Source organism: Lissotriton helveticus, chromosome 1_1 (genome assembly GCF_964261635.1).
Source record: "Lissotriton helveticus chromosome 1_1, aLisHel1.1, whole genome shotgun sequence".
Taxonomy (NCBI): domain Eukaryota; kingdom Metazoa; phylum Chordata; class Amphibia; order Caudata; family Salamandridae; genus Lissotriton; species Lissotriton helveticus.
In genome coordinates this window covers 624,727,166-624,749,617 of record NC_136057.1, presented here as the reverse complement: position 1 = coordinate 624,749,617, position 22,452 = coordinate 624,727,166, and positions in this window count along the sequence as shown.

Below are 22,452 nucleotides of genomic sequence, written 5' to 3'. Positions count from 1 at the left end.
TCAGCGCTGAAGAATTATTTTTTTGAATTGATGATTTTTTTGTTGTAGGCGTTTCTGGCCAGACGGAGAAGTTTAAGATGGTCGGCGGTAGGGTGCTTTTTCCAGTTCCGTTCTGTTTGTTGGAAGGACCTCCTCTCCTCCTCTCATTGTTGAGGGATCCGTTGAACCAGGGGTTCCTGTCTTTGGTCTGTGTTTGTTTCAGTTTTAGCGGGGCTAGGTCATCGATTATACTGGCTATCATTGTGGAATAATGTTCAGTGAGCTATCAACCGTGGTGATATGGGGGGGAGGGGGAGGTCAGATGCACAGCGGGCAGCCAATTTCACGTGATCCAGGTTCTTGGTGTCCTGGATCCATCTTTTGGGGATCACCGGTTGCGTTGTCCATGTCTTGTGAGTGCCAGGAAGACAGAAGGTGATAGCGTGGTGGTCAGACCAGTCGCAGGGATCTATGGAAATGAGTTTGATCGCAGTTTCCTTGGAGATGATCCAGTCTAGAGTGGCCCCTTTTGAGTGAGTAGGGAGGGAGCAGGCTTGGGTAAGGGCTTGGTCGGCCAGGAAGTCTCTGATGGCTTCACGCAACCTGGGCTTCATCCTGGACTCCTCCCTCTCCATGACCAGACAAGTCAACGCCGTCTCCTCGTCATGCTTCAACATCCTGCGCATGCTACGTAAGATCTTCCGGTGGATCCCCACCGAGACGAGGAAGACGGTCACCCAAGCCCTCGTCACCAGCCGACTGGACTACGGCAACGCCCTCTACGCCGGAACCACTGCCAAACTCCAGAAGAGACTCCAGTGGATCCAGAACGCCTCGGCGAGACTCATCCTCGACATCCCCCGACGCAGCCACATCTCCGGACACCTGAGAGATCTGCACTGGCTCCCGGTCAACAAGAGAATCACCTTCCGTCTCCTCACCCACGCACACAAAGCCCTACACGACCAAGGCCCGAGCTACCTCAACAACCGGATCAACTTCTACACTCCCAAGCGCCTCCTCAGATCTACCAACCACGCCCTCGCCGCCGTCCCCCGCATCCGAAGAGCGACAACAGGAGGAAGATCCTTCTCCTACCTGGCCGCCAAGACCTGGAACTCACTTCCCACCGATCTGCGCCTGACCCAAGACCACCTCTCCTTCAGGAAGAAGCTCAAGACCTGGCTGTTCGAGCAGTAGCGGCACCCCCCCCCCTCCCAGCGCCTTGAGACCCTACGGGTGAGTAGTGCGCTCTACAAATGACCTGATTGATTGATTGATTGATTTGACCTGCGGGTCCTTGGGGTCATTCCAGTGCAAGTTGAAGTCGCCAAGAAAAATGACATTGGCGTTCTGAGAGGCCTTGGCTTTGATGATTTCTATGATGAGGCCTGTGAAGGTGTCATTCTTGCCTGGGGGGTGGTAAAAGATGTGCAGTCTGCACTGAAGGAAAGTGTTGTTGCAGACAGATAGGGCAAAATATTCGCAGGAATCAGTAGGTTCGGCCAGAAGTTCGGTGATAAGGAGGTTGGAGCGGTAGATGCAGGCAATGCCACCCCCTTTTTTTTGTGATTGCCTGTCCAACCTTACAATGAGATAGTTGGGCGGGACTAGAAGGTTGAGGCAGGGCGAAGAGGAATCATTTAGCCAGGATTCCGTCAGGATCGCTACATCTGTGTATAGGTTCAGGATGAGATTGGCGACATCTGCGGCATGCTTTACCGCAGAGCGGCAGTTGATAAAGAGACCTGATAGAGAGGGGACGGTATGCGAATCGTGACTAGGGCCAGAGGTTGGGACTAGCGCTAGGTCACTGTTGACTATTCCTCTGTTGCGGAGAGTGGCTGATCTATAGGGGTTGATTGCAACCGTGCGTATAGGTGGATCTTTCTGTAATGATTTCCAGGCAGGTTCCGCAGGAGTGCCAGGAATCCGAAGATAATCCACAGCCTTCCCCTACGGCCTTCCGACTCTATCAAACACTAGAGTACCGAGAGGCTCGCCAGGGGAAAACAGGGAGACAAAACAAGGAAAGGTGGGGAAAGAATATAAGTTTGGCTGTAATCTTCTGCGTGAAGTGGTATAAAGCTACTGCCAGGACTTCTGTTGGATGTGGGAGCTGAAAGAAAATACAAGCTTTCTAACCACAGTTAACATACACATAGAAAATGTGACTATTTGTTGTACATAATTTTTACATACCACAATTGTCTTAAGCTATGCTGTGGAACAGATGTGTAGTAGTTGTAAGGTTCAGCTCGAGCTAGTATAGGAGAACAAGAAACAATAGTAACTACTCTATATCCGCCGTGGGCTTGTGTAATCCTGTTCTAAGTTGTATAGCTCTTACTTGATAATCTGTAGAAGGCTCCTAAATGATCATCTATATCGAAGTGGACTGGACAAGAATCTGAAGATAACACCCCTGTTATTATGAAAGTCTAAGATACAAAACAGATATCTATTAGGTTGCAATATAGAAATATTTCAATAACATGAGTGTAGCGCACAGCGCTGTTACCGTGATTCTGAGTTGTGCGGTAGAACTTCTGCGCCCCACACGAGTCCACGCAAGTATCCCCAAACACACTTTTTGAGGATGGGCAGGAACACAGGAAGTGAAGGGAATAGTTGATGACGGCCAAGTAGAAACATGCGGGAAGAAAATAGGAATATGGAACCCACCGGATGGCGGAGACAAGGCCCGGCCGCCGGGTGGTGAGTACAGGCAAACAAACCTAAATACCTAAAAGTGTATCCTGCTGGACGGCGGAGACCAAGCCCGGCCGTCTGGTGGAGCAGGTAAGGGTCAGGGCTAACTGCTGGGAAAAGTAGCCCGGCCGGACGGCGGAGCAGGTAGGTAATGGGGAATTCGGGAATGCAGCCCGGCCGGACGGTGGAGAACAAGCCCGGCCGTCGGGCGGAGCAAGTGGGCAATGGGGTTTGCCGAGAAATTCTGCCTGGCCGGACGGCGGAGAACAAGCCCGGCCGTCGGGCGGAGCAGGTGCAACAAACAAGATTCCGTGTAAGGTGTAAGCGACGGAACAACAAGGGGAGCAGGAAAAAAGCCTCAGAAACGTAGAACGGCGAAAAACCCGTCCTCGCAAAGACCAACAGGAAGTCAGGCAAAACGGGAACAAGACGGAACTGTAACAAACGGAGCTTGACGCTAGAGCGTAAAGCGTCGCTCCAAGGGCTCTGGAAGCTTTTATAGGGTTTTCTCTAAAAGGGACAGCACGTTGGGGATTTTGGGGCATGACAGCACACTCCCCCCACAACTCCCTTCTCCTGGTTTGGGTTTGTTAGGATGGTTTTGGTGAAACAGACGAATCAGACGAGGTGCATGGATGTTTGACTCTGGTTCCCATGTACGCTCTTCTATTCCATAACTCTTCCAGTGGACCATATACTGAAAGCTTTTTCCTACTCTACGGGAATCAATTATAGCCTCTACCTCATATTCTTCAGAATCCTGGAGGGTCACAGGAGCTTGTCTTTGGGGTAATTTGGTACCCGGTTCGACCGGTTTCAACAGCGAAACATGGAACACCGGGTGAATTCTGAATGAGGGGGGTAGTTCCAGTTTCATGGCCACCGGATTAATCATCTTCACCACTTTATAAGGGCCTATGTATTTGGGGTTGAACTTGCGTGGACCCCCTAACGCTAAATGTTTCGTGGAAAGCCACACTTTGTCTCCTGGTGTGTAAATGGGTTCTAGCCTCATGTGTAAGTTTGCCCCTTCTGTGTATCTCACTTTCGCCATCTCGAGACAGTCTAATGCATCCTTGTGTACTTCTTGTAATTTCTCTACTCTGTCCGTGGCAGCTCGAGTGGAACCATCAGTAGGGACTCCTGAAGGCAATAACTTGGAGTGATACCCATAGGAACAAAAGAAAGGGGTTGTGTTGATAGAGGAGTGTGGACTATTATTGTAAGAAATCTCAGCTAGCCATACCAACTCATCCCAATCCCTCAGAGAGTGTAATACTTGATTACGTATGTATTGTTCGAAACATTGATTAACCCTTTCCGTCTGTCCGTCCGTTTGTGGATGGTGACTCGAGGACAGTCGGACCTCGATTTGGAGCAAGGAACATAAACTCTTCCAGAAATGTGATACAAATTGGGCACCCCTGTCTGAAACTAGGACGGAAGGGACCCCATGAAGTCTGGTAATTTGTTGCATGAATATGGAAGCCAAGTCTCCTGCTGTGGGTAACCCTTGTAAAGGTACGAAATGGGCCATCTTCGTGAACAAATCTACCACTACTAACAATGTGTTGTTCTTCTTCTTAGTAAGTGGCAACTCCTCTATGAAATCGAGAGACACCGTATGCCAAGGGCTAGGAAGAGAAGCTAACGGCATGAGTAGGCCCACTGGATTAAGGTGAGATACTTTGGTTTGAGCACAAACGTGACATGTCTTAACAAAGGTCTCTATATCTTTGATCATACCAGGCCACCAAAACCGTTCTCTCAAGGCCCTAGTGGTCTTCTTGATTCCTGGGTGGCCTGCCACTGGATGTGAATTGTATCATCTCATAACCTGTTCCTGTAACTCTGTAGTGGGTAGGACCACTCCCCCCTGTACCCAGGCTAATCCCCCTCTTGAGGACACATCTTGGGAACCCACCAAGGTTGTCATGTCAACTGCGGCCTGACTGCTCCGAACTTGTGCTACAAAATCTTCTTCGTTTGACATCCCTCCTATAATACTGGTTCTGGGGATGATGTATGGTTGTTCTACTACATCTGTAGGGGATTCAAACCCTAACCTTGACAGAGCATCAGCCTTGCCGTTTCTTCTCCCTGGTCTATATTGGACGGTGAAGTCATATTCGCTGAAGAATTGTGACCATCGTAATTGTCTCATAGAAAGGGCCTTTGCGGATTTAATATATTGTAGGTTGCGGTGGTCCGTATACACCACCGCGGGATACCTGGCACCCAGTAGATACTGCCTCCATTCTTCAAATGCTTTTTTAATGGCCAAAAGTTCTTTATCTCCCACTGCGTAGTTGTATTCAGCAGGGGTGAACTTATGTGAGAAGTAGGCTACCGGATGACACTCGCCTGACTCTGTATCTATTTGGGACAGTACTCCCCCCACTGCCACTTGTGAAGCGTCCACCTCCACCACAAAATGAAAGGCTGGATCTGGATGCCGTAAGAGAGGAGCGCTGGTGAAGGCCGCCTTCAGAAGACGAAAAGAGTTGGCAGCCTCTGGGGACCACACAAAAGGAACGCCTTTCCTCAACAAAGCGGTGATAGGCGCCACCAGAGTAGAAAATCCTTGTATGAACCTTCTATAAAAATTGGCCAGTCCCAAGAAACTTTGGATCTCCTTCACTGTACGAGGTGCTGGCCATGCCAAGACTGCTTCCACCTTGGAGGAATCCATGCTAAGACCCCAAGGAGAGACGATATATCCCAAAAAGGGGACTTCCTGTGTATGAAAGGTGCACTTTTCTAGCTTGCAATATAGACGATTATCCAGTAACCGTTCCAACACATTACGTACATGCTGCACATGTTCCACCATAGAAGGAGAAAAAATCAGAAGATCGTCAATATATGCGATAACATATAGGTCGAGCATATCTTTTAGGACTTCGTTTATAAAGAACTGAAATGCTGCAGGAGCATTACAGAGCCCAAAGGGCATCACGAAATACTCGAATAGACCGAATTTGGTACAAAAAGCGGTCTTCCATTCATCTCCCTCCTTGACTCTCACAAGATGGTATGCGCCACGCAAGTCCAGCTTAGTGAAAAAGTTGGCGTTGCGGATCTGGTCAAGGAGAGAGGCGATCAGAGGTAGTGGATATCGGTTCTTGATAGTGACGTCATTTAACTTCCTGTAGTCAATACAACAACAAAGACCCCCTTCCCTCTTAGGGATAAAAAATAGAGAAGAGGAAGCTGGAGAACGGGAAGGCCTAATAAAACCTTTAGCAAGTAGGTCGTCCAAATAATCACGTAAATACGCATTCTCCTCTTCAGTGAGAGCGTACACTCTGCTGCATGGAAATCTTGCCCCTGTCTCTAGGTTAATGCGGCAGTCATAGACCCTGTGTGGAGGGAGGATCTCTGCTTCTTTTGCATCAAAGACGGAGTGCAGATCTTGATAACAGGTTGGTAGTTCAGACTTATTCTCGTCAATACTACTACACATGGGTACCTTGTCAGCGGAAGCTCCTACTACTTGTGCCCCTGGTACTGGCTGAAACGCTATTGTAGAGGTTTCCCAATTGATATCAGGGTTTTGAGATCTAAGCCAAGGAATACCTAAGAGCACCGGGAACTGAGGAGAACGTATAAGATCAAACCTTATGTCTTCATGATGTTCAGGTTCTATAGTCATGTGTAAAACAGTGGTATGATGTGTTACAGGGCCTGAAACAAGTGGGCTGCCGTCTATGGTGGTAACATGACTGGCTATCTCTTTTTTAATACAAGGTATCAAGTTTTCTTTGGCCCACTCCCTATCCATGTAATTCCCTGATGCACCAGAATCAACCATTACCAACACATGTAAGCCATGCACTCCATAGGACAGAAAGGCCGACACATACAGATGATTTGTTGGGGTGCTACTGTAATCAGAGGAAGAGACTGTTAGTCCTAACCTACCTGGAATCCTTGTCTCACAGGATTCCAGGCTTCCTAGTTTCCCGAATACTTGGACTGTGCGGGTTTTACTGGGCAATCCTTCAAGAAGTGACCTGCCTTCCCGCAGTACAGACAAAGTCTAAGTGTTCGTCTTCTTTGTCTTTCTTCTTGTGTGAGGGGCCCTCTTACTATGCCTATCTGCATGGGCTCACTCTCACCGCTTGGCTTATCTACAGTGCTCTTCTTCTCTCTTAAAGGCAGATATCTTGCTTCATGTTTGCCCCTCTCTTTCTTTCTTTCTTGAAGACAATGATCTATCTTTACCACTAAGTCAATAAGTTCAGTACAAGCTGTCGGTAGATCTACGATCTGTGAGAGAGCGTCCTTCAGATCGTCTCTTAAGCCCCTGTAAAACATTGTACTACGTTTCTCCTCTGGCCAGTGGGATTCAACTACAAGTCTGCGAAAGGAAGTTATGTAGGCGACAAGATCTTGATTACCCTGTTTCAGATTCAATAATTCCGTATCTGACGAATGGGTATAGACGTGTCTGTCAAAGAGTTTACGAAACTCCCTCCTGAATGCGGGGTAACTATGTAGCAGTGGATCATCTCGGTCGACTAACGGTATGGCCCAATCTGCAGCCGCCCCACTGAGGTAGGATATTACAAAAGCTACCTTCGACTGCTCAGATGGGAAACAAGTAGCTTTACAAGAAAAATGCAGCTGACATTGGCTAAGGAAAGCGGCACATCGTGCCGCGTCTCCTGCATACCTTTCAGGGGGTGCTAAAGGTAGGGAAGGAGGTGTGGTTACCTGAACCACTGATGTGCCTCCCCCCGTAGCTCCAGCAGTCTGTTGTCTCTGTAATCTGTCCACTCTAGATATCAACGCTTGGGTCTCAACCTGCAAATTCCCCAACATGCTAGCTACATCTGCTAGGGAAACAGATTCGAGATCCATGACGCTCAGGCAGAACAAACCACGTGGGCTTTACGTTCTGTAATGATTTCCAGGCAGGTTCCGCAGGAGCGTCAGGAATCCGAAGATAATCCACAGCCTTCCCCTACGGCTTTCCGACTCTATCAAACACTAGAGTACCGAGAGGCTCGCAAGGGGAAAACAGGGAGACAAAACAATGAAAGGTGGGGAAAGAATATAAGTTTAGCTGTAATCTTCTGCGTGAAGTGGTATAAAGCTACTGCCAGGACTTCTGTTGGATGTGGGAGCTGAAAGAAAATACAAGCTTTCTAACCACAGTTAACATACACATAGAAAATGTGACTATTTGTTGTACATAATTTTTACATACCACAATTGTCTTAAGCTATGCTGTGGAACAGATGTGTAGTAGTTGTAAGGTTCAGCTCGAGCTAGTATAGGAGAACAAGAAACAATAGTAACTACTCTATATTCGCCGTAGGCATGTGTAATCCTGTTCTAAGTTGTATAGCTCTTACTTGATAATCTGTAGAAGGCTCCTAAATGATCATCTATATCGAAGTGGACTGGACAAGAATCTGAAGATAACACCCCTGTTATTATGAAAGTCTAAGATACAAAACAGATATCTATTAGGTTGCAATATAGAAATATTTCAATAACATGAGTGTAGCGCACAGCGCTGTCACCGTGATTCTGAGTTGTGCGGTAGAACTTCTGCGCCCCACACGAGTCCACGCAAGTATCCCCAAACACACTTTTTGAGGATGGCCAGGAACACAGGAAGTGAATGGAATAGTTGATTACGGCCAAGTAGAAACATGCGGGAAGAAAATAGGAATATGGAACCCACCGGATGGCGGAGACAAGGCCCGGCCGCCGGGTGGTGAGTACAGGCAAACAAACCTAAATACCTAAAAGTGTATCCTGCTGGATGGCGGAGACCAAGCCCGGCCGTCTGGTGGAGCAGGTAAGGGTCAGGGCTAACTGCTGGGAAAAGTAGCCCGGCCGGACGGCGGAGAACAAGCCCGGCCGTCGGGCGGAGCAGGTAGGTAATGGGGAATTCGGGAATACAGCCCGGCCGGACGGCGGAGAACAAGCCCGGCCGTCGGGCGGAGCAGGTGGGCAATGGGGTTTGCCGGGAAATGCTGCCCGGCCGGACGGCGGAGAACAAGCCCGGCCGTCGGGCGGAGCAGGTGCAACAAACAAGGTTCCGTGTAAGGTGTAAGCGACGGAACAACAAGGGGAGCAGGAAAAAAGCCTCAGAAACGTAGGACAGCGAAAAACCCGTCCTCGCAAAGACCAACAGGAAGTCAGGCAAAACGGGAACAAGACGGAACTTTAACAAACGGAGCTTGACGCTAGAACGTAAAGCGTCGCTCCAAGGGCTCTGGAAGCTTTTATAAGATTTTCTCTCGGGGCATGACACTTTCTTCAGGTCAGAGGGGCATGGGTGTTCATAGCTAATGAGGAGGTCAGCAATTTCATCCTCCGAGAGTTTCATAGTGCTAGTGCTAGTTTTGTAGGATAGGAGGAGGGCCTGTATTTCTTCCTCTGAGAGGTAGCAGGGCTGCCTGTGAGGGCGCAGGTGTCTCAGGGGTAATGGGAGTGGGTGGAGAAGGGACTTGGAGTAGGATGTGGGGGGGTACAGTTCTGTGAGAGCCTGATCTTCGAGAGAGTGAGCTCGGAGAGGTACAGGAGGTTTCTTAGGTCTGTGAAGGACTTGTGGATGCTCAAGGTTAATTCAGTGGCTTTGCGGTGGAAAGTGTCCAAATCCCTAAAAGAGGGGTGCTCTTGCGGGCAGGGGGTCGGCGGTGGGGGAACTGACTTGGTGGAGAGTGCAGTAAACTGAGCTACAAGTCGCAAAAGTCAAAGAAAAATTCTGTTTTGGATGAGCTACTTTAGCTTGGAACTGAGAAACTTGAGAGCTCTGTGACTATGACCACTGTAACCCATTTCTTTACACGGAGCCCTACATATTGCCTAACAACCATTATGAGAAGAAAGTAAGACTTTGGGCCTGATTTAAATTTTGGCATAGAGGGAACTCAATTGCAATGGCACCAGTGTTCCCTCCCAACCAAGATTCTGATCCACCCACCTTATTTAAAATTCCAGCTGACCATAATTTAATGACAGGGGAGACAGTCAAACATCTCTGGCTACCCGAAGAAGTAAGGGCTGTTGGAGATTCGGCTCTATGGTCACCCCCCAATTTAGATAGGCAGACATATAGCCTTATTTCATTGCCTGTTACTGCCAGGAAAAACATTGTGATAACGGGAGAAAGCTCCCATGGAGAGAGGGGCATTGCTTTTTTGTATTTTCAAACAAATGCCATGACAGAGGTTCCAGTCAATGCTTGAAATGTCTGCTGGGCCGATGGGCATTTCATAATTGGGCTGGCGCGGACTCTGCAAGGGCCACAGCAAAATTGACTCCATCACTCTGATGGAGCTAAGTCTGTCTGCCAAATTATAAATCAGGCCCTTAAACACTTGTAAATTAAATCCTACTGGTGGGCTTGCAGAGCTGCTTGCACCATCCACCAAAGTAGCCTTTCAAACCTGTCTCAGGACTCTGCCATTGCAGGGCCTGTGCGTGCAGTGTTACTGCTGCTGTGACGTGGCACCTAAAGTGTGTGCCAAATCTGTGACCCTCCTTTCACTGCATGTCAGTCACCCGTAAGGTAGGCCCTAGGTAGCCTTATGGTAAGGGTGCGTTGTAGGTTACATGTCCTGGTAGGGACAAACAGCCATTTCGGTTTCTCACTGCTGTGAGGCTTCCCTGTCATAGGAATGCATTGAGAATTCCCTGGTAAGTGTTTCAGTGGCAATTCCTGATATGAGAGGAGTAACGTGGTCAAGTTTGGTATGTTTGGAATAGTGATAATAAATGCTGTGTAATGGTGTGCACAGATTTATGATCACTATTTTAGAAATGCCACTTTTAGGGAAGGATACTGTTTGGCCTTGTGACTTTCTGGAAAAAAGATTCTTGGAAGTAGTAAAACCACTACACCAGTGCACAAAAACGTTTGCTCTTGCTTCTGTCTGTGGTCCCAGGATGGCCCTTAGCATTTCTAGGGCAGTCTTCTTTAATATCAAATGGACCCCAGACATGGAGTTCCAGTGTTGGGCCTTCCACCTCGATGATACAAAGGGAAATGAGTCTTGTAGGAAAACTTTGAATACCAGCATAGATAACCCATGTCAGGATATCTGGGATACTGCGATAGATAGGTAAACATGGTTTAAAGGGAAGGGGCAACCCCAAATTGTATGAAAACTTACACTGTATTGTTTGTGATTCAGAGGTAAAGGAGTGATTCCACTCTGCACAAATGAGATCTGTGGGGCACCACTACACATACCAGACATGCAATTGGGCACTTCCACGCTGATGGATACTTATTGGCAGTCTGGTAAATTTGCCTACACCCGGGATGGAGGGGGTCTCTGCTTCCTCGTCACCATACACACCTGGCTCAGGTCATTTCTGGAGAAGATCTGTCAGAGTGGTACTAAAGTCAGCTACAGAAGAAGACAACTCTGTTGCATCAGGCTCGAGAAAAAAGAACTGCTGATTAGTTTGGCTGTGCTCAGGACAAGGACATTCCAGAAGAATTCAGACTGTTTTCTGACATACAAGTAAATGCAGGAGGGTCTGTACAAATAACCAGATGGGAATTGTTGAAGATGATGAACAGTACTGAGCTTGGCCTTAATGCAATTAAGGAAGAACTGAAAGCAACCCACCTCATGATGATGAAACATCGGCATGTGTTGGACGTGATGACAGCAATGGAGAGAGGGTCAGTGTATCCTATAGCACATTTATTCCAGGCAGTGACTTGGACAATGGGTCTCTGACTCTTGCCAACAAAGCACTGCACCATTTCCAAACAGAGATGCCTAAGGAGGGAGGTGCCCTGAGTAAGAATGGTACACCAATTGGTTTTCCTGACTCCCCCGGTGATTGACCGGTCTGTGTACATCCATTTTTATAATGTTCTTGTGTGGTTTCCTATGAGTCCTCTGCTGTAAAAACGCAGTTCTCAAATTGTGTAGATTGCAAGTAAATAGGGAAGTAGTAAAAGTTAGAACTGAAGCATGACAAACCCCATATAATGTGACTGTCATAAAGTGTTGAGTAAATGATGTAGTTGAAAATTCAACTAGAGGGGAGAATGTTAATATTGAAAAAGTTGATGTCGATGATACATGTGTATATAGAAGAAAAATCGCTTCACTGTTGTTGCAATCACCCGACATGACCTCTCCGTCAACCCCGAGTCAGAACTACGTGATCAGGCAGGGCCTGTGACCTAGGTCTGAGGCAACTGATTAGCAGATCACAGGTGGGGTGGCACGTAACCAGCAGAACAAGTACGTGAACAGGAAAATACCAGATCAATCCCACAGACAGGCAGCACCACCACAATGTTCCAGGGAGACTGGTCCCAATTAAGCACACATGGCCAGAGGGGTGCGTGCGTTTCCAAAATACTATAAAGCTAGATGCTACATAGAGTTAGGAATCCACAGACAATCAGGACACAGCACACACAGTGATAATGCGCTCCCCATGCTAGACATCTGGGCACGTTACTCACTAGCCCTCATTGTGTCCACGCAAGGTTGAGACCCACTTGCATTTGTTATCAGGTGGGAGTAATTTCATTCATTCATTCATAAATCTTTATTTCGGCACATTGTGGCCATAAAAGATGCATAAAAACAACGATACATGGCACATTTATAATAGAAGAAATAGAAGGATTTACATGCAGTTGGAGGGGTTCAAGGAAAATACATAAAATCCATAAATTAGTTAAGAAGGCAAAATATAAAAACATGTTAAAAATTTATTTGGACAGTTTCAGTGAGCAGTTCATTAATATGCAACTATTTGATAAGTCAGAACAAAGCTATCATATACAGGATACTAGAACGCAAACCTAAACCATTTATAAATCCAGTCTCAGTTTCTTGCGTACCCGGCTTACTGCCAATAGGAATCTACTGACACCAAAAACAATCACTTGCCTGGTGTCAGTTTTAATGATCCCAAATGCTTTGTTGTACGAGCGTACACCTATAGCATTGCACAATGGCTTGATCCACCTTTTCCTGGCTGTTACATATGCTGCACAAAAAAGGAGGATATGATTATCATCCTCTTTGGTAGTAATCTGACAACACATGCATATCTCACGTATTGTTGGTCCTACTGCCTTGGTCCACCTTGCTAGGGTTACATTGGTTTTCAGCATTCCATACCTAAATTTCAAATACAGGCTTTTGGCCAAAGGTGGTCGGACCTCATCTAAGAAGTCCTCAAAGTATGGAAAATCCTTGTAAGCCAAAAAACTACTTACAATAGATCCACCTGCATGGCTATTTGGAAGATTGCATGTTATGTAAGCCCAAAATTTCATTTTCATCACTTTCTTACAATTTTGCGTCAGACATAAAGGCTCTTCCCAGAAATGTGACAGCCCAATTCTACAAAGCCATGTTCGCACATGTTTCAACCATACATTAGAATTATGCAAATCCAAACTCATTATTTCTAAGTGACCATCTCTATAATCTCCGAATTCTGGTGTACACCAGAGTCTCACCCAGTAGGAAAGGGGGCGTAGGATTGCATAATGGTCTGTACGCTTCATGCTTAGGTCTAGCATTAAGGGTAGCAGTGGGGTACGTTTAGGTAGTTTTAGAAGACTTCTATAAAAGTTATTTTCACTATTCAAAAAAAGAATCCCAGCTATTGGGCCCCAGATTTCTGCGCCATAAAGCGCTGCAGACTGGGCCTTAAACTTAAACACTTCTAAAGCTGGTCATACTGATTTACTAAGACTCGCCGCATGTTTCTTTAAAATAGGTAAAGTGTTCTGTGACAAAATCGTTTTGCTCTTCTCTGCTTGGGTTTTCCACGAATTCTTTGAATCTAAAGAAACACCCAAGTAGGTAAAATTTGACACTAATTCCAATTTTTGGTCATTTAAAAATAAATTCCCCTTAAAGGTTTTATGAGGGTTTAAGGCCATGCATTTTGTTTTTTTCGTATTAATCTCTAGGCCTTTTTTATTGCAGTACAGTTGGAATGAATTTAAAAGGGCTTGTAGACCTTTAGGCGTTTGTGAGATTAGAATTGTGTCGTCCGCAAATAAAAGTGCGGGGACCCTTTCTCCGTTCAACTTGGGTGAATCATTGTTGCACTTCTCTAGGTGGGCTGGGATGTCATTAACAAACAATGAAAAAAGCGTGAGAGCCAGCATACACCCTTGGCGAACTTCACGCATTATTGGAACATGTTTGCTCAGTTCTCCATTTTGTCCCCATCGCACTCTTGCGTAATTGTTATCATGAAATCTTATAATCTGTTGGAGTAAGCAGACCGGCAGCCCCTGCGAGTACAGGCAATCCCATAATTGATCACACAAAACGAAATCAAAAGCAGCCCTAAGGTCTACAAATGCCACATAAATATGCCCTTTGCGTAAAAAAACATACTTCCAACAAAGGCAACAAAATCTAAAGACTTGATCAATCATGCTTATACTACTCCTGAAACCGGCTTGGAACTTTGAAAGTATGGCATTCTCATCCATCCAAAGATTCATACGTGTTAAAATATGCCTAGAAAAAATCTTTTGTAAAATGTCCATTAAACTGATTGGGCGATAGTTTGACGGATCATTTCTATCGCCCTTCTTAAAAATTAAAATGATTTCCGCACCCCTCCAACTATCAGGAAAATGTGCACCAGCAACTAGAATATTAAAAAGCCGATTAATGTAGGGTGCCCAGACGTTAATCCCATGTTTATATAGGTCGCTTGGGATTTTGTCTAGGCCTGGTGCCTTACCATTTTTGACTAAGTTAATGGATTACTCAGTTTCTTCTAATGAAAACTCTAAAGTGCAAATGCAAGCTGAATACCAGGGATGCTCGTTTTCCCTTGACTCCGTAAATTCTGGGGCTTCGTATAAATGGGAGAAGTGATCAACCCAAGTCTGTTCATCAATGAACACGTCTTGAGCCAATCTTCCTGCATGGTTCCCATTGGCCACTAATCTCCAAAAACCCACATTATCCTTAGTTTTTGCTGCCAGTAACATATTCTCCCAACATTCCTCGTCCCAATTTGATCTTGCTTTTGCCTGTGTTATCTTATATTCCTTTCTTGCCACCTTGATCACTTCTGGTTCTTTACTTTTGATTGCCTCTATGAGTGAAGCCTTGCCTAAACGGCAGTCTTTGTTACACCACGGATGTCTGCCTGATAAACTAGATCTCTTTTGACTGTTTTTATTCGGCATTTTTGTAACATAGGGTGTTAATGACTTAAAAAACCCATTGTGGATATCAATGAAAACATTATCCCCTGCCGGTAAACTTAAATAACTAGAAAATGTGTCAGCTAAGAGAGAGTAAATACCTGCTAACACTTCTCCATGGTCCAATATTCCTGCCCATTTAAGTGATCGTCTAATATTACTTACTAAAGGAGCATCATTGTTGGTATCATCCAAAGCACCGTACTCCTTCTCTAAATTATCACTGGAAAATAAACATTGGGCAATTAACAATTGAAGTGGACGTTGGTCACTTTCAAACCTAGGCATAATTTCTAAATCAATCAAGTACGGCCAAATATCAAAAGATGCTAGAATATAATCTACTAGCAGCCCGTCCCGACGTTGTCCGGGTATGAAATAGAATGTGTGTAATGAGTGTATTTGAGAAGGGCAATTTATTTTAAAATCTTGCGGTAGACAAAAATGTTTGTTTCATTAGAATAAGGACAGAGAAGGCCCAGCTGCAGCCCTGGTTGATGTTAGCAGGCACGTGTAATTGGTGTAGTGATCTGCTGCCTGAGCCCGGCTGCAGCCCTGGTTGATGTTAGCAGGCGCGTGTAATGTTGTTGAATGAGAGAGTTATCAGCCGCGGGTAAATCCGTTGGATGAGAGAGTTGAGTGACAGCAGTAATTGTCCACGCAGACACGCTCATTTGCGTGTTCCCCCGCTAGAGACCCAGATACAGGCCTGTTTGACGTTAGCAGGCGCGTGTTCCCCCGCTTGAAGCCCAGCTGCAGCCCTGTTTTTTTTTTTTGTCCTCATTCGCCTCTCCTTGCCCCTAATTTCACGATACCACCCTTGGGCGCTTTATCTCATATAATAGGATTGTTTGGCTCTTAGGAGGTAGTGCACCACCTTGTCCGGTCTACCTCAAGCCTGGTATCCACCGAGATTTGGAAAGGCTTAATCATAGGACTCATTTCTTTAAACCTTTACCTTTACCTAAACCCCCCCATCACCCAAAACATAACAGAAAAGGAGTCCAAAATCTATATCTTTTCTTTTGCCGATCCACCACGTCTAGCCTGGCTATAGTTCTCATTGCTCTCAACCAATTTAGTTCTGAGGGAGGGTCTGGGGCCACCCACATCTTGCAGATCTCTCTCCGGGCCACCAGTACAGAATAAAACACCAATTTTGCTTTATCATCCAAGCCCTTACCTTGAAAGTCCGCTCTTCCAGTCATGACAAGTTCAGGGCTTACCTCAATCTGGAGGCCCAATGCGGTTGACAGGCACCTACTTACAGCGTCCCAGAAGACTTTTAATTCCGGACATGTAACGAACATGTGTAGATCATCTTCGTTTAAGCCGCCACATTTGGGACACGCCACCATTCCGCCGGGTTTAAACTTTGCCAATTTTCGAGGAGTCCAATATGCCCTGTGGAGGGTAAACAAGGGATTTCTCCTTGTATAGAATCAACATAGTTACTTGCCATTGATCTTCTGTGGCGATCCTTGGCAAGCACTCTCCCCACAAGGCCTCCGGCAGTGTGAAGGGTCCATCCTCCAGCTCCAATATTGACCAATACCACTTTGACACCTCCTTCTTATATTGAGTCTTTGTAGCCAGCTGTTCTTCAAAATCATTATACTGACCAATTAAATTTTCCTTCCCAGCTTTGTATCTGTAAATATTTAAACTTAGAGAATTTACGTCCCCACTTCTGTTCACAATATCTCCAAGGTGCTAAGCTACTCTCCATAAAGAGTTCTCCCCACCTCTGGGGACCTTCTGTTTTCAGTGCCCATGCCAGCCCATCCTTAGTCCAAAGCGGTGCTCCTGGTGTGTCCCATATCGGTGCCATATTACTCAAATATGGTATTTTTGTAGCCGTCCTAATTCTATACCAAGCCATCGCTAGATCTTTCAACACTTTTAATTTTATTTTTTTAAAGTACTTTGGATCGGCAAATTTATACATAAATCCATTCTGTTTTACCCCCTCCAATTTCAACATAGCAGTGAACATTTTATCATTATCTGAGCTCCCAGGGGTGGCTAAAAGCATTCTGCAGTTCTTCAACAAAAAAGCCCAAGAGTAAATCTGGAAATCAGGGGCCGCCAATCCTCCCTTCAATAGTTTCCTCCTGATCTTTTTCCATGATAGGCGGGACCCTTTAGACGCCCAGATAAATGATCCTATCTCGCTCTGGATCTTTATAAGCCAATCCTTCTAAAAAAGAAGCGGTATGGAATCAAACAAAAAAGTTATCTTGGGTAGAAGCATCATTTTAACTAAATTAACCCGGCCATATATTGTTAGCGGCAGGTGTGCCCATCCTCTCAAATCTCTAGAAATTTCTTTCCTAACCTTAACAAAATTTACTTTAGTAAGATCTCTTAGGTCTTGTGTTATTTTCACCCCTAAGTATCTTATCTCTGATTTACACATTATACCTTCTGTCTTTCTTAAATTCCAGGCCATAACCTCCGTTTTATCTTTATTTATAAGATAACCAGACACCATCCCAAACTTCTTTGTTATCTTGTCTATACAGCTCATCGATTGCTGGAGGTTTGCCGTTAGTATTACTATATCGTCCGCATATAGCCCGATCTTTCTTGACCATCCCTGGAATTCAAAAGGGGGAATCCTCTCTGCCTCTCTGATTCTGCAAGCTAGCGGTTCAATATAAAAATCGAACAAGAGAGGAGATAGAGGGCACCCTTGCCTCGTGCCTCTCATTACCTTGATTGGCTGAGTTAATGTCTCATTCTTGAGGTGGGAAATTGATAAATCCGTTCCACAACTGAACTAAAATTTGGCCCCATTTTTAGATGGTTAATTAGGGCCTTCAAGAATATCCAATTCACCCGATCGAAAGCCTTGGCGGCATCTAAAGCTATTACCGCCAAGGGGAGGTTGTGTGTAACTGCCACATCAATGCTACCTATAAGTGAGAAGGTTAGCTCCTTCAAATACCTGCCTTTGATAAACCCCTTCTGATCCTTATGTATAATCTGAGGGATAACTCTACCCAGCCTGTCCGCCATGATCTTTGCGAATAACTTATAATCGCAATTTAAAAGCGATATTGGTCTATACGAGTCCATGTACTTTGGAGGTTTCCCAGGTTTTGGAAGTACTATAATATTTGCCTCATTCCATGATAGTGGGAGAGCAGCTTTGCCCAGAAAAACATCGTTAAACACTTTCGTTAGTATAGGTGCCAGGCTACCAATCAACACCTTATATACCTCAACGGGTAGCCCATCCGGACCAGGTGCCTTCCCTTTCTCCGCCTGCTTAATTGCCGCCACAACTTCCCCCTGCAAAATCTCTTTATTCAAAATTTCCTGAAACTCCTTAATCATATTTCTTATCCGATCTTTCCTCGCCTTCCACGCTAACAATTTACTTGAGCCTTCACCGTACTCAAATCGCGCCAATTTGCTGGCTTCCCACATCTCCTTAACCCTGTTACTTAAGACCATATCCAACTCTCCTTTTACCTTTTCTAGTTCCTGGATGTTCTTATCTTTTGCATTACATCCTCCCGCTCTCACTATCTCTGCCTCGTAGGAACGAATTTCCTTTTCCAGGTCAGCAACTCTATTATAGTAGATTCTTCTTTTGGCTGCACCCAGAGCTCCAAGCCTCCCCCGAAGGAAAGCCTTGCATGTCTCCCAAACAACATCAATTTTTGCTGAACCCACATTCACTTCAACAAAACAATCCATTTCCTGACTTAATTTCTCCAAGGTCTCATAATCATATAACATAATCATATAACACGGTGCGATCCAACCTCCAAACTGAACCAAAAACACCACCTTCTATCCTTAAAATCAAAGTAACGGCTGAGTGATCTGATATATGGACCCCTACAAGGCTGATCTGTTTCACACTATCCATCAATCTCAAATCTACTAAAATATAGTCAATCCGTGATCTATGACTATATTTTTTGTTATAATAAGTAAAGCCTACTGCCTGACCTGCCCTCTGTCTCCAAACATCACATAGACCTAGCTGGTCCATCAATCCTCTTACTCTATTTGACATTTTACTATTAACTAACGCCCTGCTGTTAGAAGATCTATCTAGCCTATGGTCCAGCACTGTGTTAAAATCACCTGCAAGGACAATTTTGCCCGAGAGACCCACTATCTCCCTAGCCAGTTCATCTAACGGACCCACGTCGTCTTGATTCGGACCATAATATCCTATGATGTTATAAACCTGACCTCTTAATTTAAGACTGACGATCAGCCATCTACCTTTAACATCCGCCACCTCACCCTCAACCGTATAGTCTAACCCCTGTCTAACCAACACTGCGATGCCTTTCGTAACTGCTGTTTGTGGTGTATAAAAAGCATATTTCAACCAACGTTGTGTCCCATATATTTTCTTACTTTCCTCCCCTGTTAAATGGGTCGCCCTGCTGTTCTGTGAGGTCGTGGTGCTGTGAGGCATTTTCTAATTCACCGCGTTTCCTCTTGCCTACTTCTTGCCTACTTCTTGCGGTACCCGCTGCGCGGGTCCCGCTGCGTTGAACTAACTTCACCAGGATTCCTGTTTGCCTGTTGTCTGGACTAAACGAGGGAAAGGCAGGGCTGCGAGCGGAGTGCCACTGCCGGCGAGGGACTACCTGTCCCAGAAGCACCGCCGGCCGGACAAGCTGCACCTGGGCTGCTCTCCCCGCCTGCCCCTCCCCATCGGATGTAAAAACCGGGAAGTTCCAGCACTCGTTGGGTCGCCCTGCTGTTCTGTGAGGTCGTGGTGCTGTGAGGCATTTTCTAATTCACCGCGTTTCCTCTTGCCTACTTCTTGCCTACTTCTTGCGGTACCCGCTGCGCGGGTCCCGCTGCGTTGAACTAACTTCACCAGGATTCCTGTTTGCCTGTTGTCTGGACTAAACGAGGGAAAGGCAGGGCTGCGAGCGGAGTGCCACTGCCGGCGAGGGACTACCTGTCCCAGAAGCACCGCCGGCCGGACAAGCTGCACCTGGGCTGCTCTCCCCGCCTGCCCCTCCCCATCGGATGTAAAAACCGGGAAGTTCCAGCACTCGTTGGGTCGCCCTGCTGTTCTGTGAGGTCGTGGTGCTGTGAGGCATTTTCTAATTCACCGCGTTTCCTCTTGCCTACTTCTTGCCTACTTCTTGCGGTACCCGCTGCGCGGGTCCCGCTGCGTTGAACTAACTTCACCAGGATTCCTGTTTGCCTGTTGTCTGGACTAAACGAGGGAAAGGCAGGGCTGCGAGCGGAGTGCCACTGCCGGCGAGGGACTACCAGTCCCAGAAGCACCGCCGGCCGGACAAGCTGCACCTGGGCTGCTCTCCCCGCCTGCCCCTCCCCATCGGATGTAAAAACCGGGAAGTTCCAGCACTCGTTGGGTCGCCCTGCTGTTCTGTGAGGTCGTGGTGCTGTGAGGCATTTTCTAATTCACCGCGTTTCCTCTTGCCTACTTCTTGCCTACTTCTTGCGGTACCCGCTGCGCGGGTCCCGCTGCGTTGAACTAACTTCACCAGGATTCCTGTTTGCCTGTTGTCTGGACTAAACGAGGGAAAGGGAGGGCTGCGAGCGGAGTGCCACTGCCGGCGAGGGACTACCTGTCCCAGAAGCACCGCCGGCCGGACAAGCTGCACCTGGGCTGCTCTCCCCGCCTGCCCCTCCCCATCGGATGTAAAAAACGGGAAGTTCCAGCACTCGTTGGGTCGCCCTGCTGTTCTGTGAGGTCGTGGTGCTGTGAGGCATTTTCTAATTCACCGCGTTTCCTCTTGCCTACTTCTTGCCTACTTCTTGCGGTACCCGCTGCGCGGGTCCCGCTGCGTTGAACTAACTTCACCAGGATTCCTGTTTGCCTGTTGTCTGGACTAAACGAGGGAAAGGCAGGGCTGCGAGCGGAGTGCCACTGCCGGCGAGGGACTACCTGTCCCAGAAGCACCGCCGGCCGGACAAGCTGCACCTGGGCTGCTCTCCCCGCCTGCCCCTCCCCTTTACCTATAGTACTATATATTGTAGAGAACAGCCCGCTGCGCGGGAGCGAGCGGGAGCGACCGGGAGAAGCCCGGGAAAAGGGCGGGACAGTCTGCGACAGTCCGCGACTGGCAGAGACTGGACTGGGCCAGGAACGCTGCCCATTTTGCCTGTAAGTTACTACCGCTGTAGGCGGAAACTCCTAGATATTTATACACACCTGATGGTTTCTAGGGCTACATTATAATCCAACGTAAGTGGTGGCTTGCTGCAAGCGGTAGGCCACCGTAGTTTGTGTTTTTAGCTGCTACTGGTATGTCCAAACAGAAACAAGTTGTTGCGCCCGCAAATACCATGGACAATTATCTATTCCAAGTAGTCACCTCAATAAATAACAATAGAAGGGCCTCCCTGGGGACGAGTCCAATGGCTAGTGTTAATCTAACTGACCTACCCGAAGTACACATTTCTGAAAGCACTAGTGAAATAGTTTCACTTTCACAGCATACTACTGAGGGCCCTGATGATAATGCCTCTCCATCATCCCCATCTAGCAAAGTGGATGAGGTCGTTCAAGGTGATGTAAATTCGGATATAGTATTAGTTGAAGTTAATACCATAAGCCCCACTCCAGTCCCGGCACCAAGGGTGGTAAAAGGGTCTACGAAGGATAAACCCAGGCGCGATGGTCTACGCTCTGGCAAGAATAAACTCACTACCCATCCACGTAAAAATAGTGTCGAAGATATGGGGGTCGAAGATGAGGGTATTATGCAATGGGACGAAGCCAATATTGGAAAACTACTAGGCATGTTTGAACAGAAAATGAAAGGGCTAATCAAGCCACTTTTATCTAAGATTGACCATCTTACTGATAAGGTTAACAAGCTTGAGGTCCTTTTGACAAACACAAATGTATGTGTGGGGGAACTCCCAAACAAGATAGTAGACAAAATAGAGCTCATAAATCCCAGGGAAGAAAGAACCTTAGGAAATGGAGACACTCTGGTACATATACAACCACCTATCCCTACCGTAGCCCCAACAATAAATGACGACCCCCGACCAGATCCACTGACTAGTGGCGAGGCCAATGAGGACCTTTTTGGGGAAACAGGACCAATGGAATTAATTGTTGAAGCTTCCCCTTTAATCCTGGTTTTAGCCAATGTTCCAATTTTGAATCATGGCCAGATAGAGTCTCCTCAATCACTTAAAACCAAAGCTCTACATTGGCTGTTTAATAACATGCACATCTCTGATCGGGGTAAACATATATTATCTGAGGAATTGTCAAATGCGAGAAGGGTAAAATGGATAGGTAACAGCCCAAAGAGATTTCCAGGCGACTGTGTTGTATTGCATTTTAGAGACCCGGAGGTGTTGCCTGAAATCTTACCCAATCTTCTGCCCCCACAACGCAGAACAGCGGAAATTGTCCCCCTTACACTCGACTTCTTTTATAGTAGGAGAGGTCTCATAGCTAGACCGAGTATTTTAAAGACCAAATGGACCACAGTGTCACGTAGAAGTGGCGGGGGCTTGGGCGGCAGGGGGATTGGTGGTGCCCGGAGATGTGACTGGGGAATAAACCTAGAAAACAGATTCACAGCCCTCTC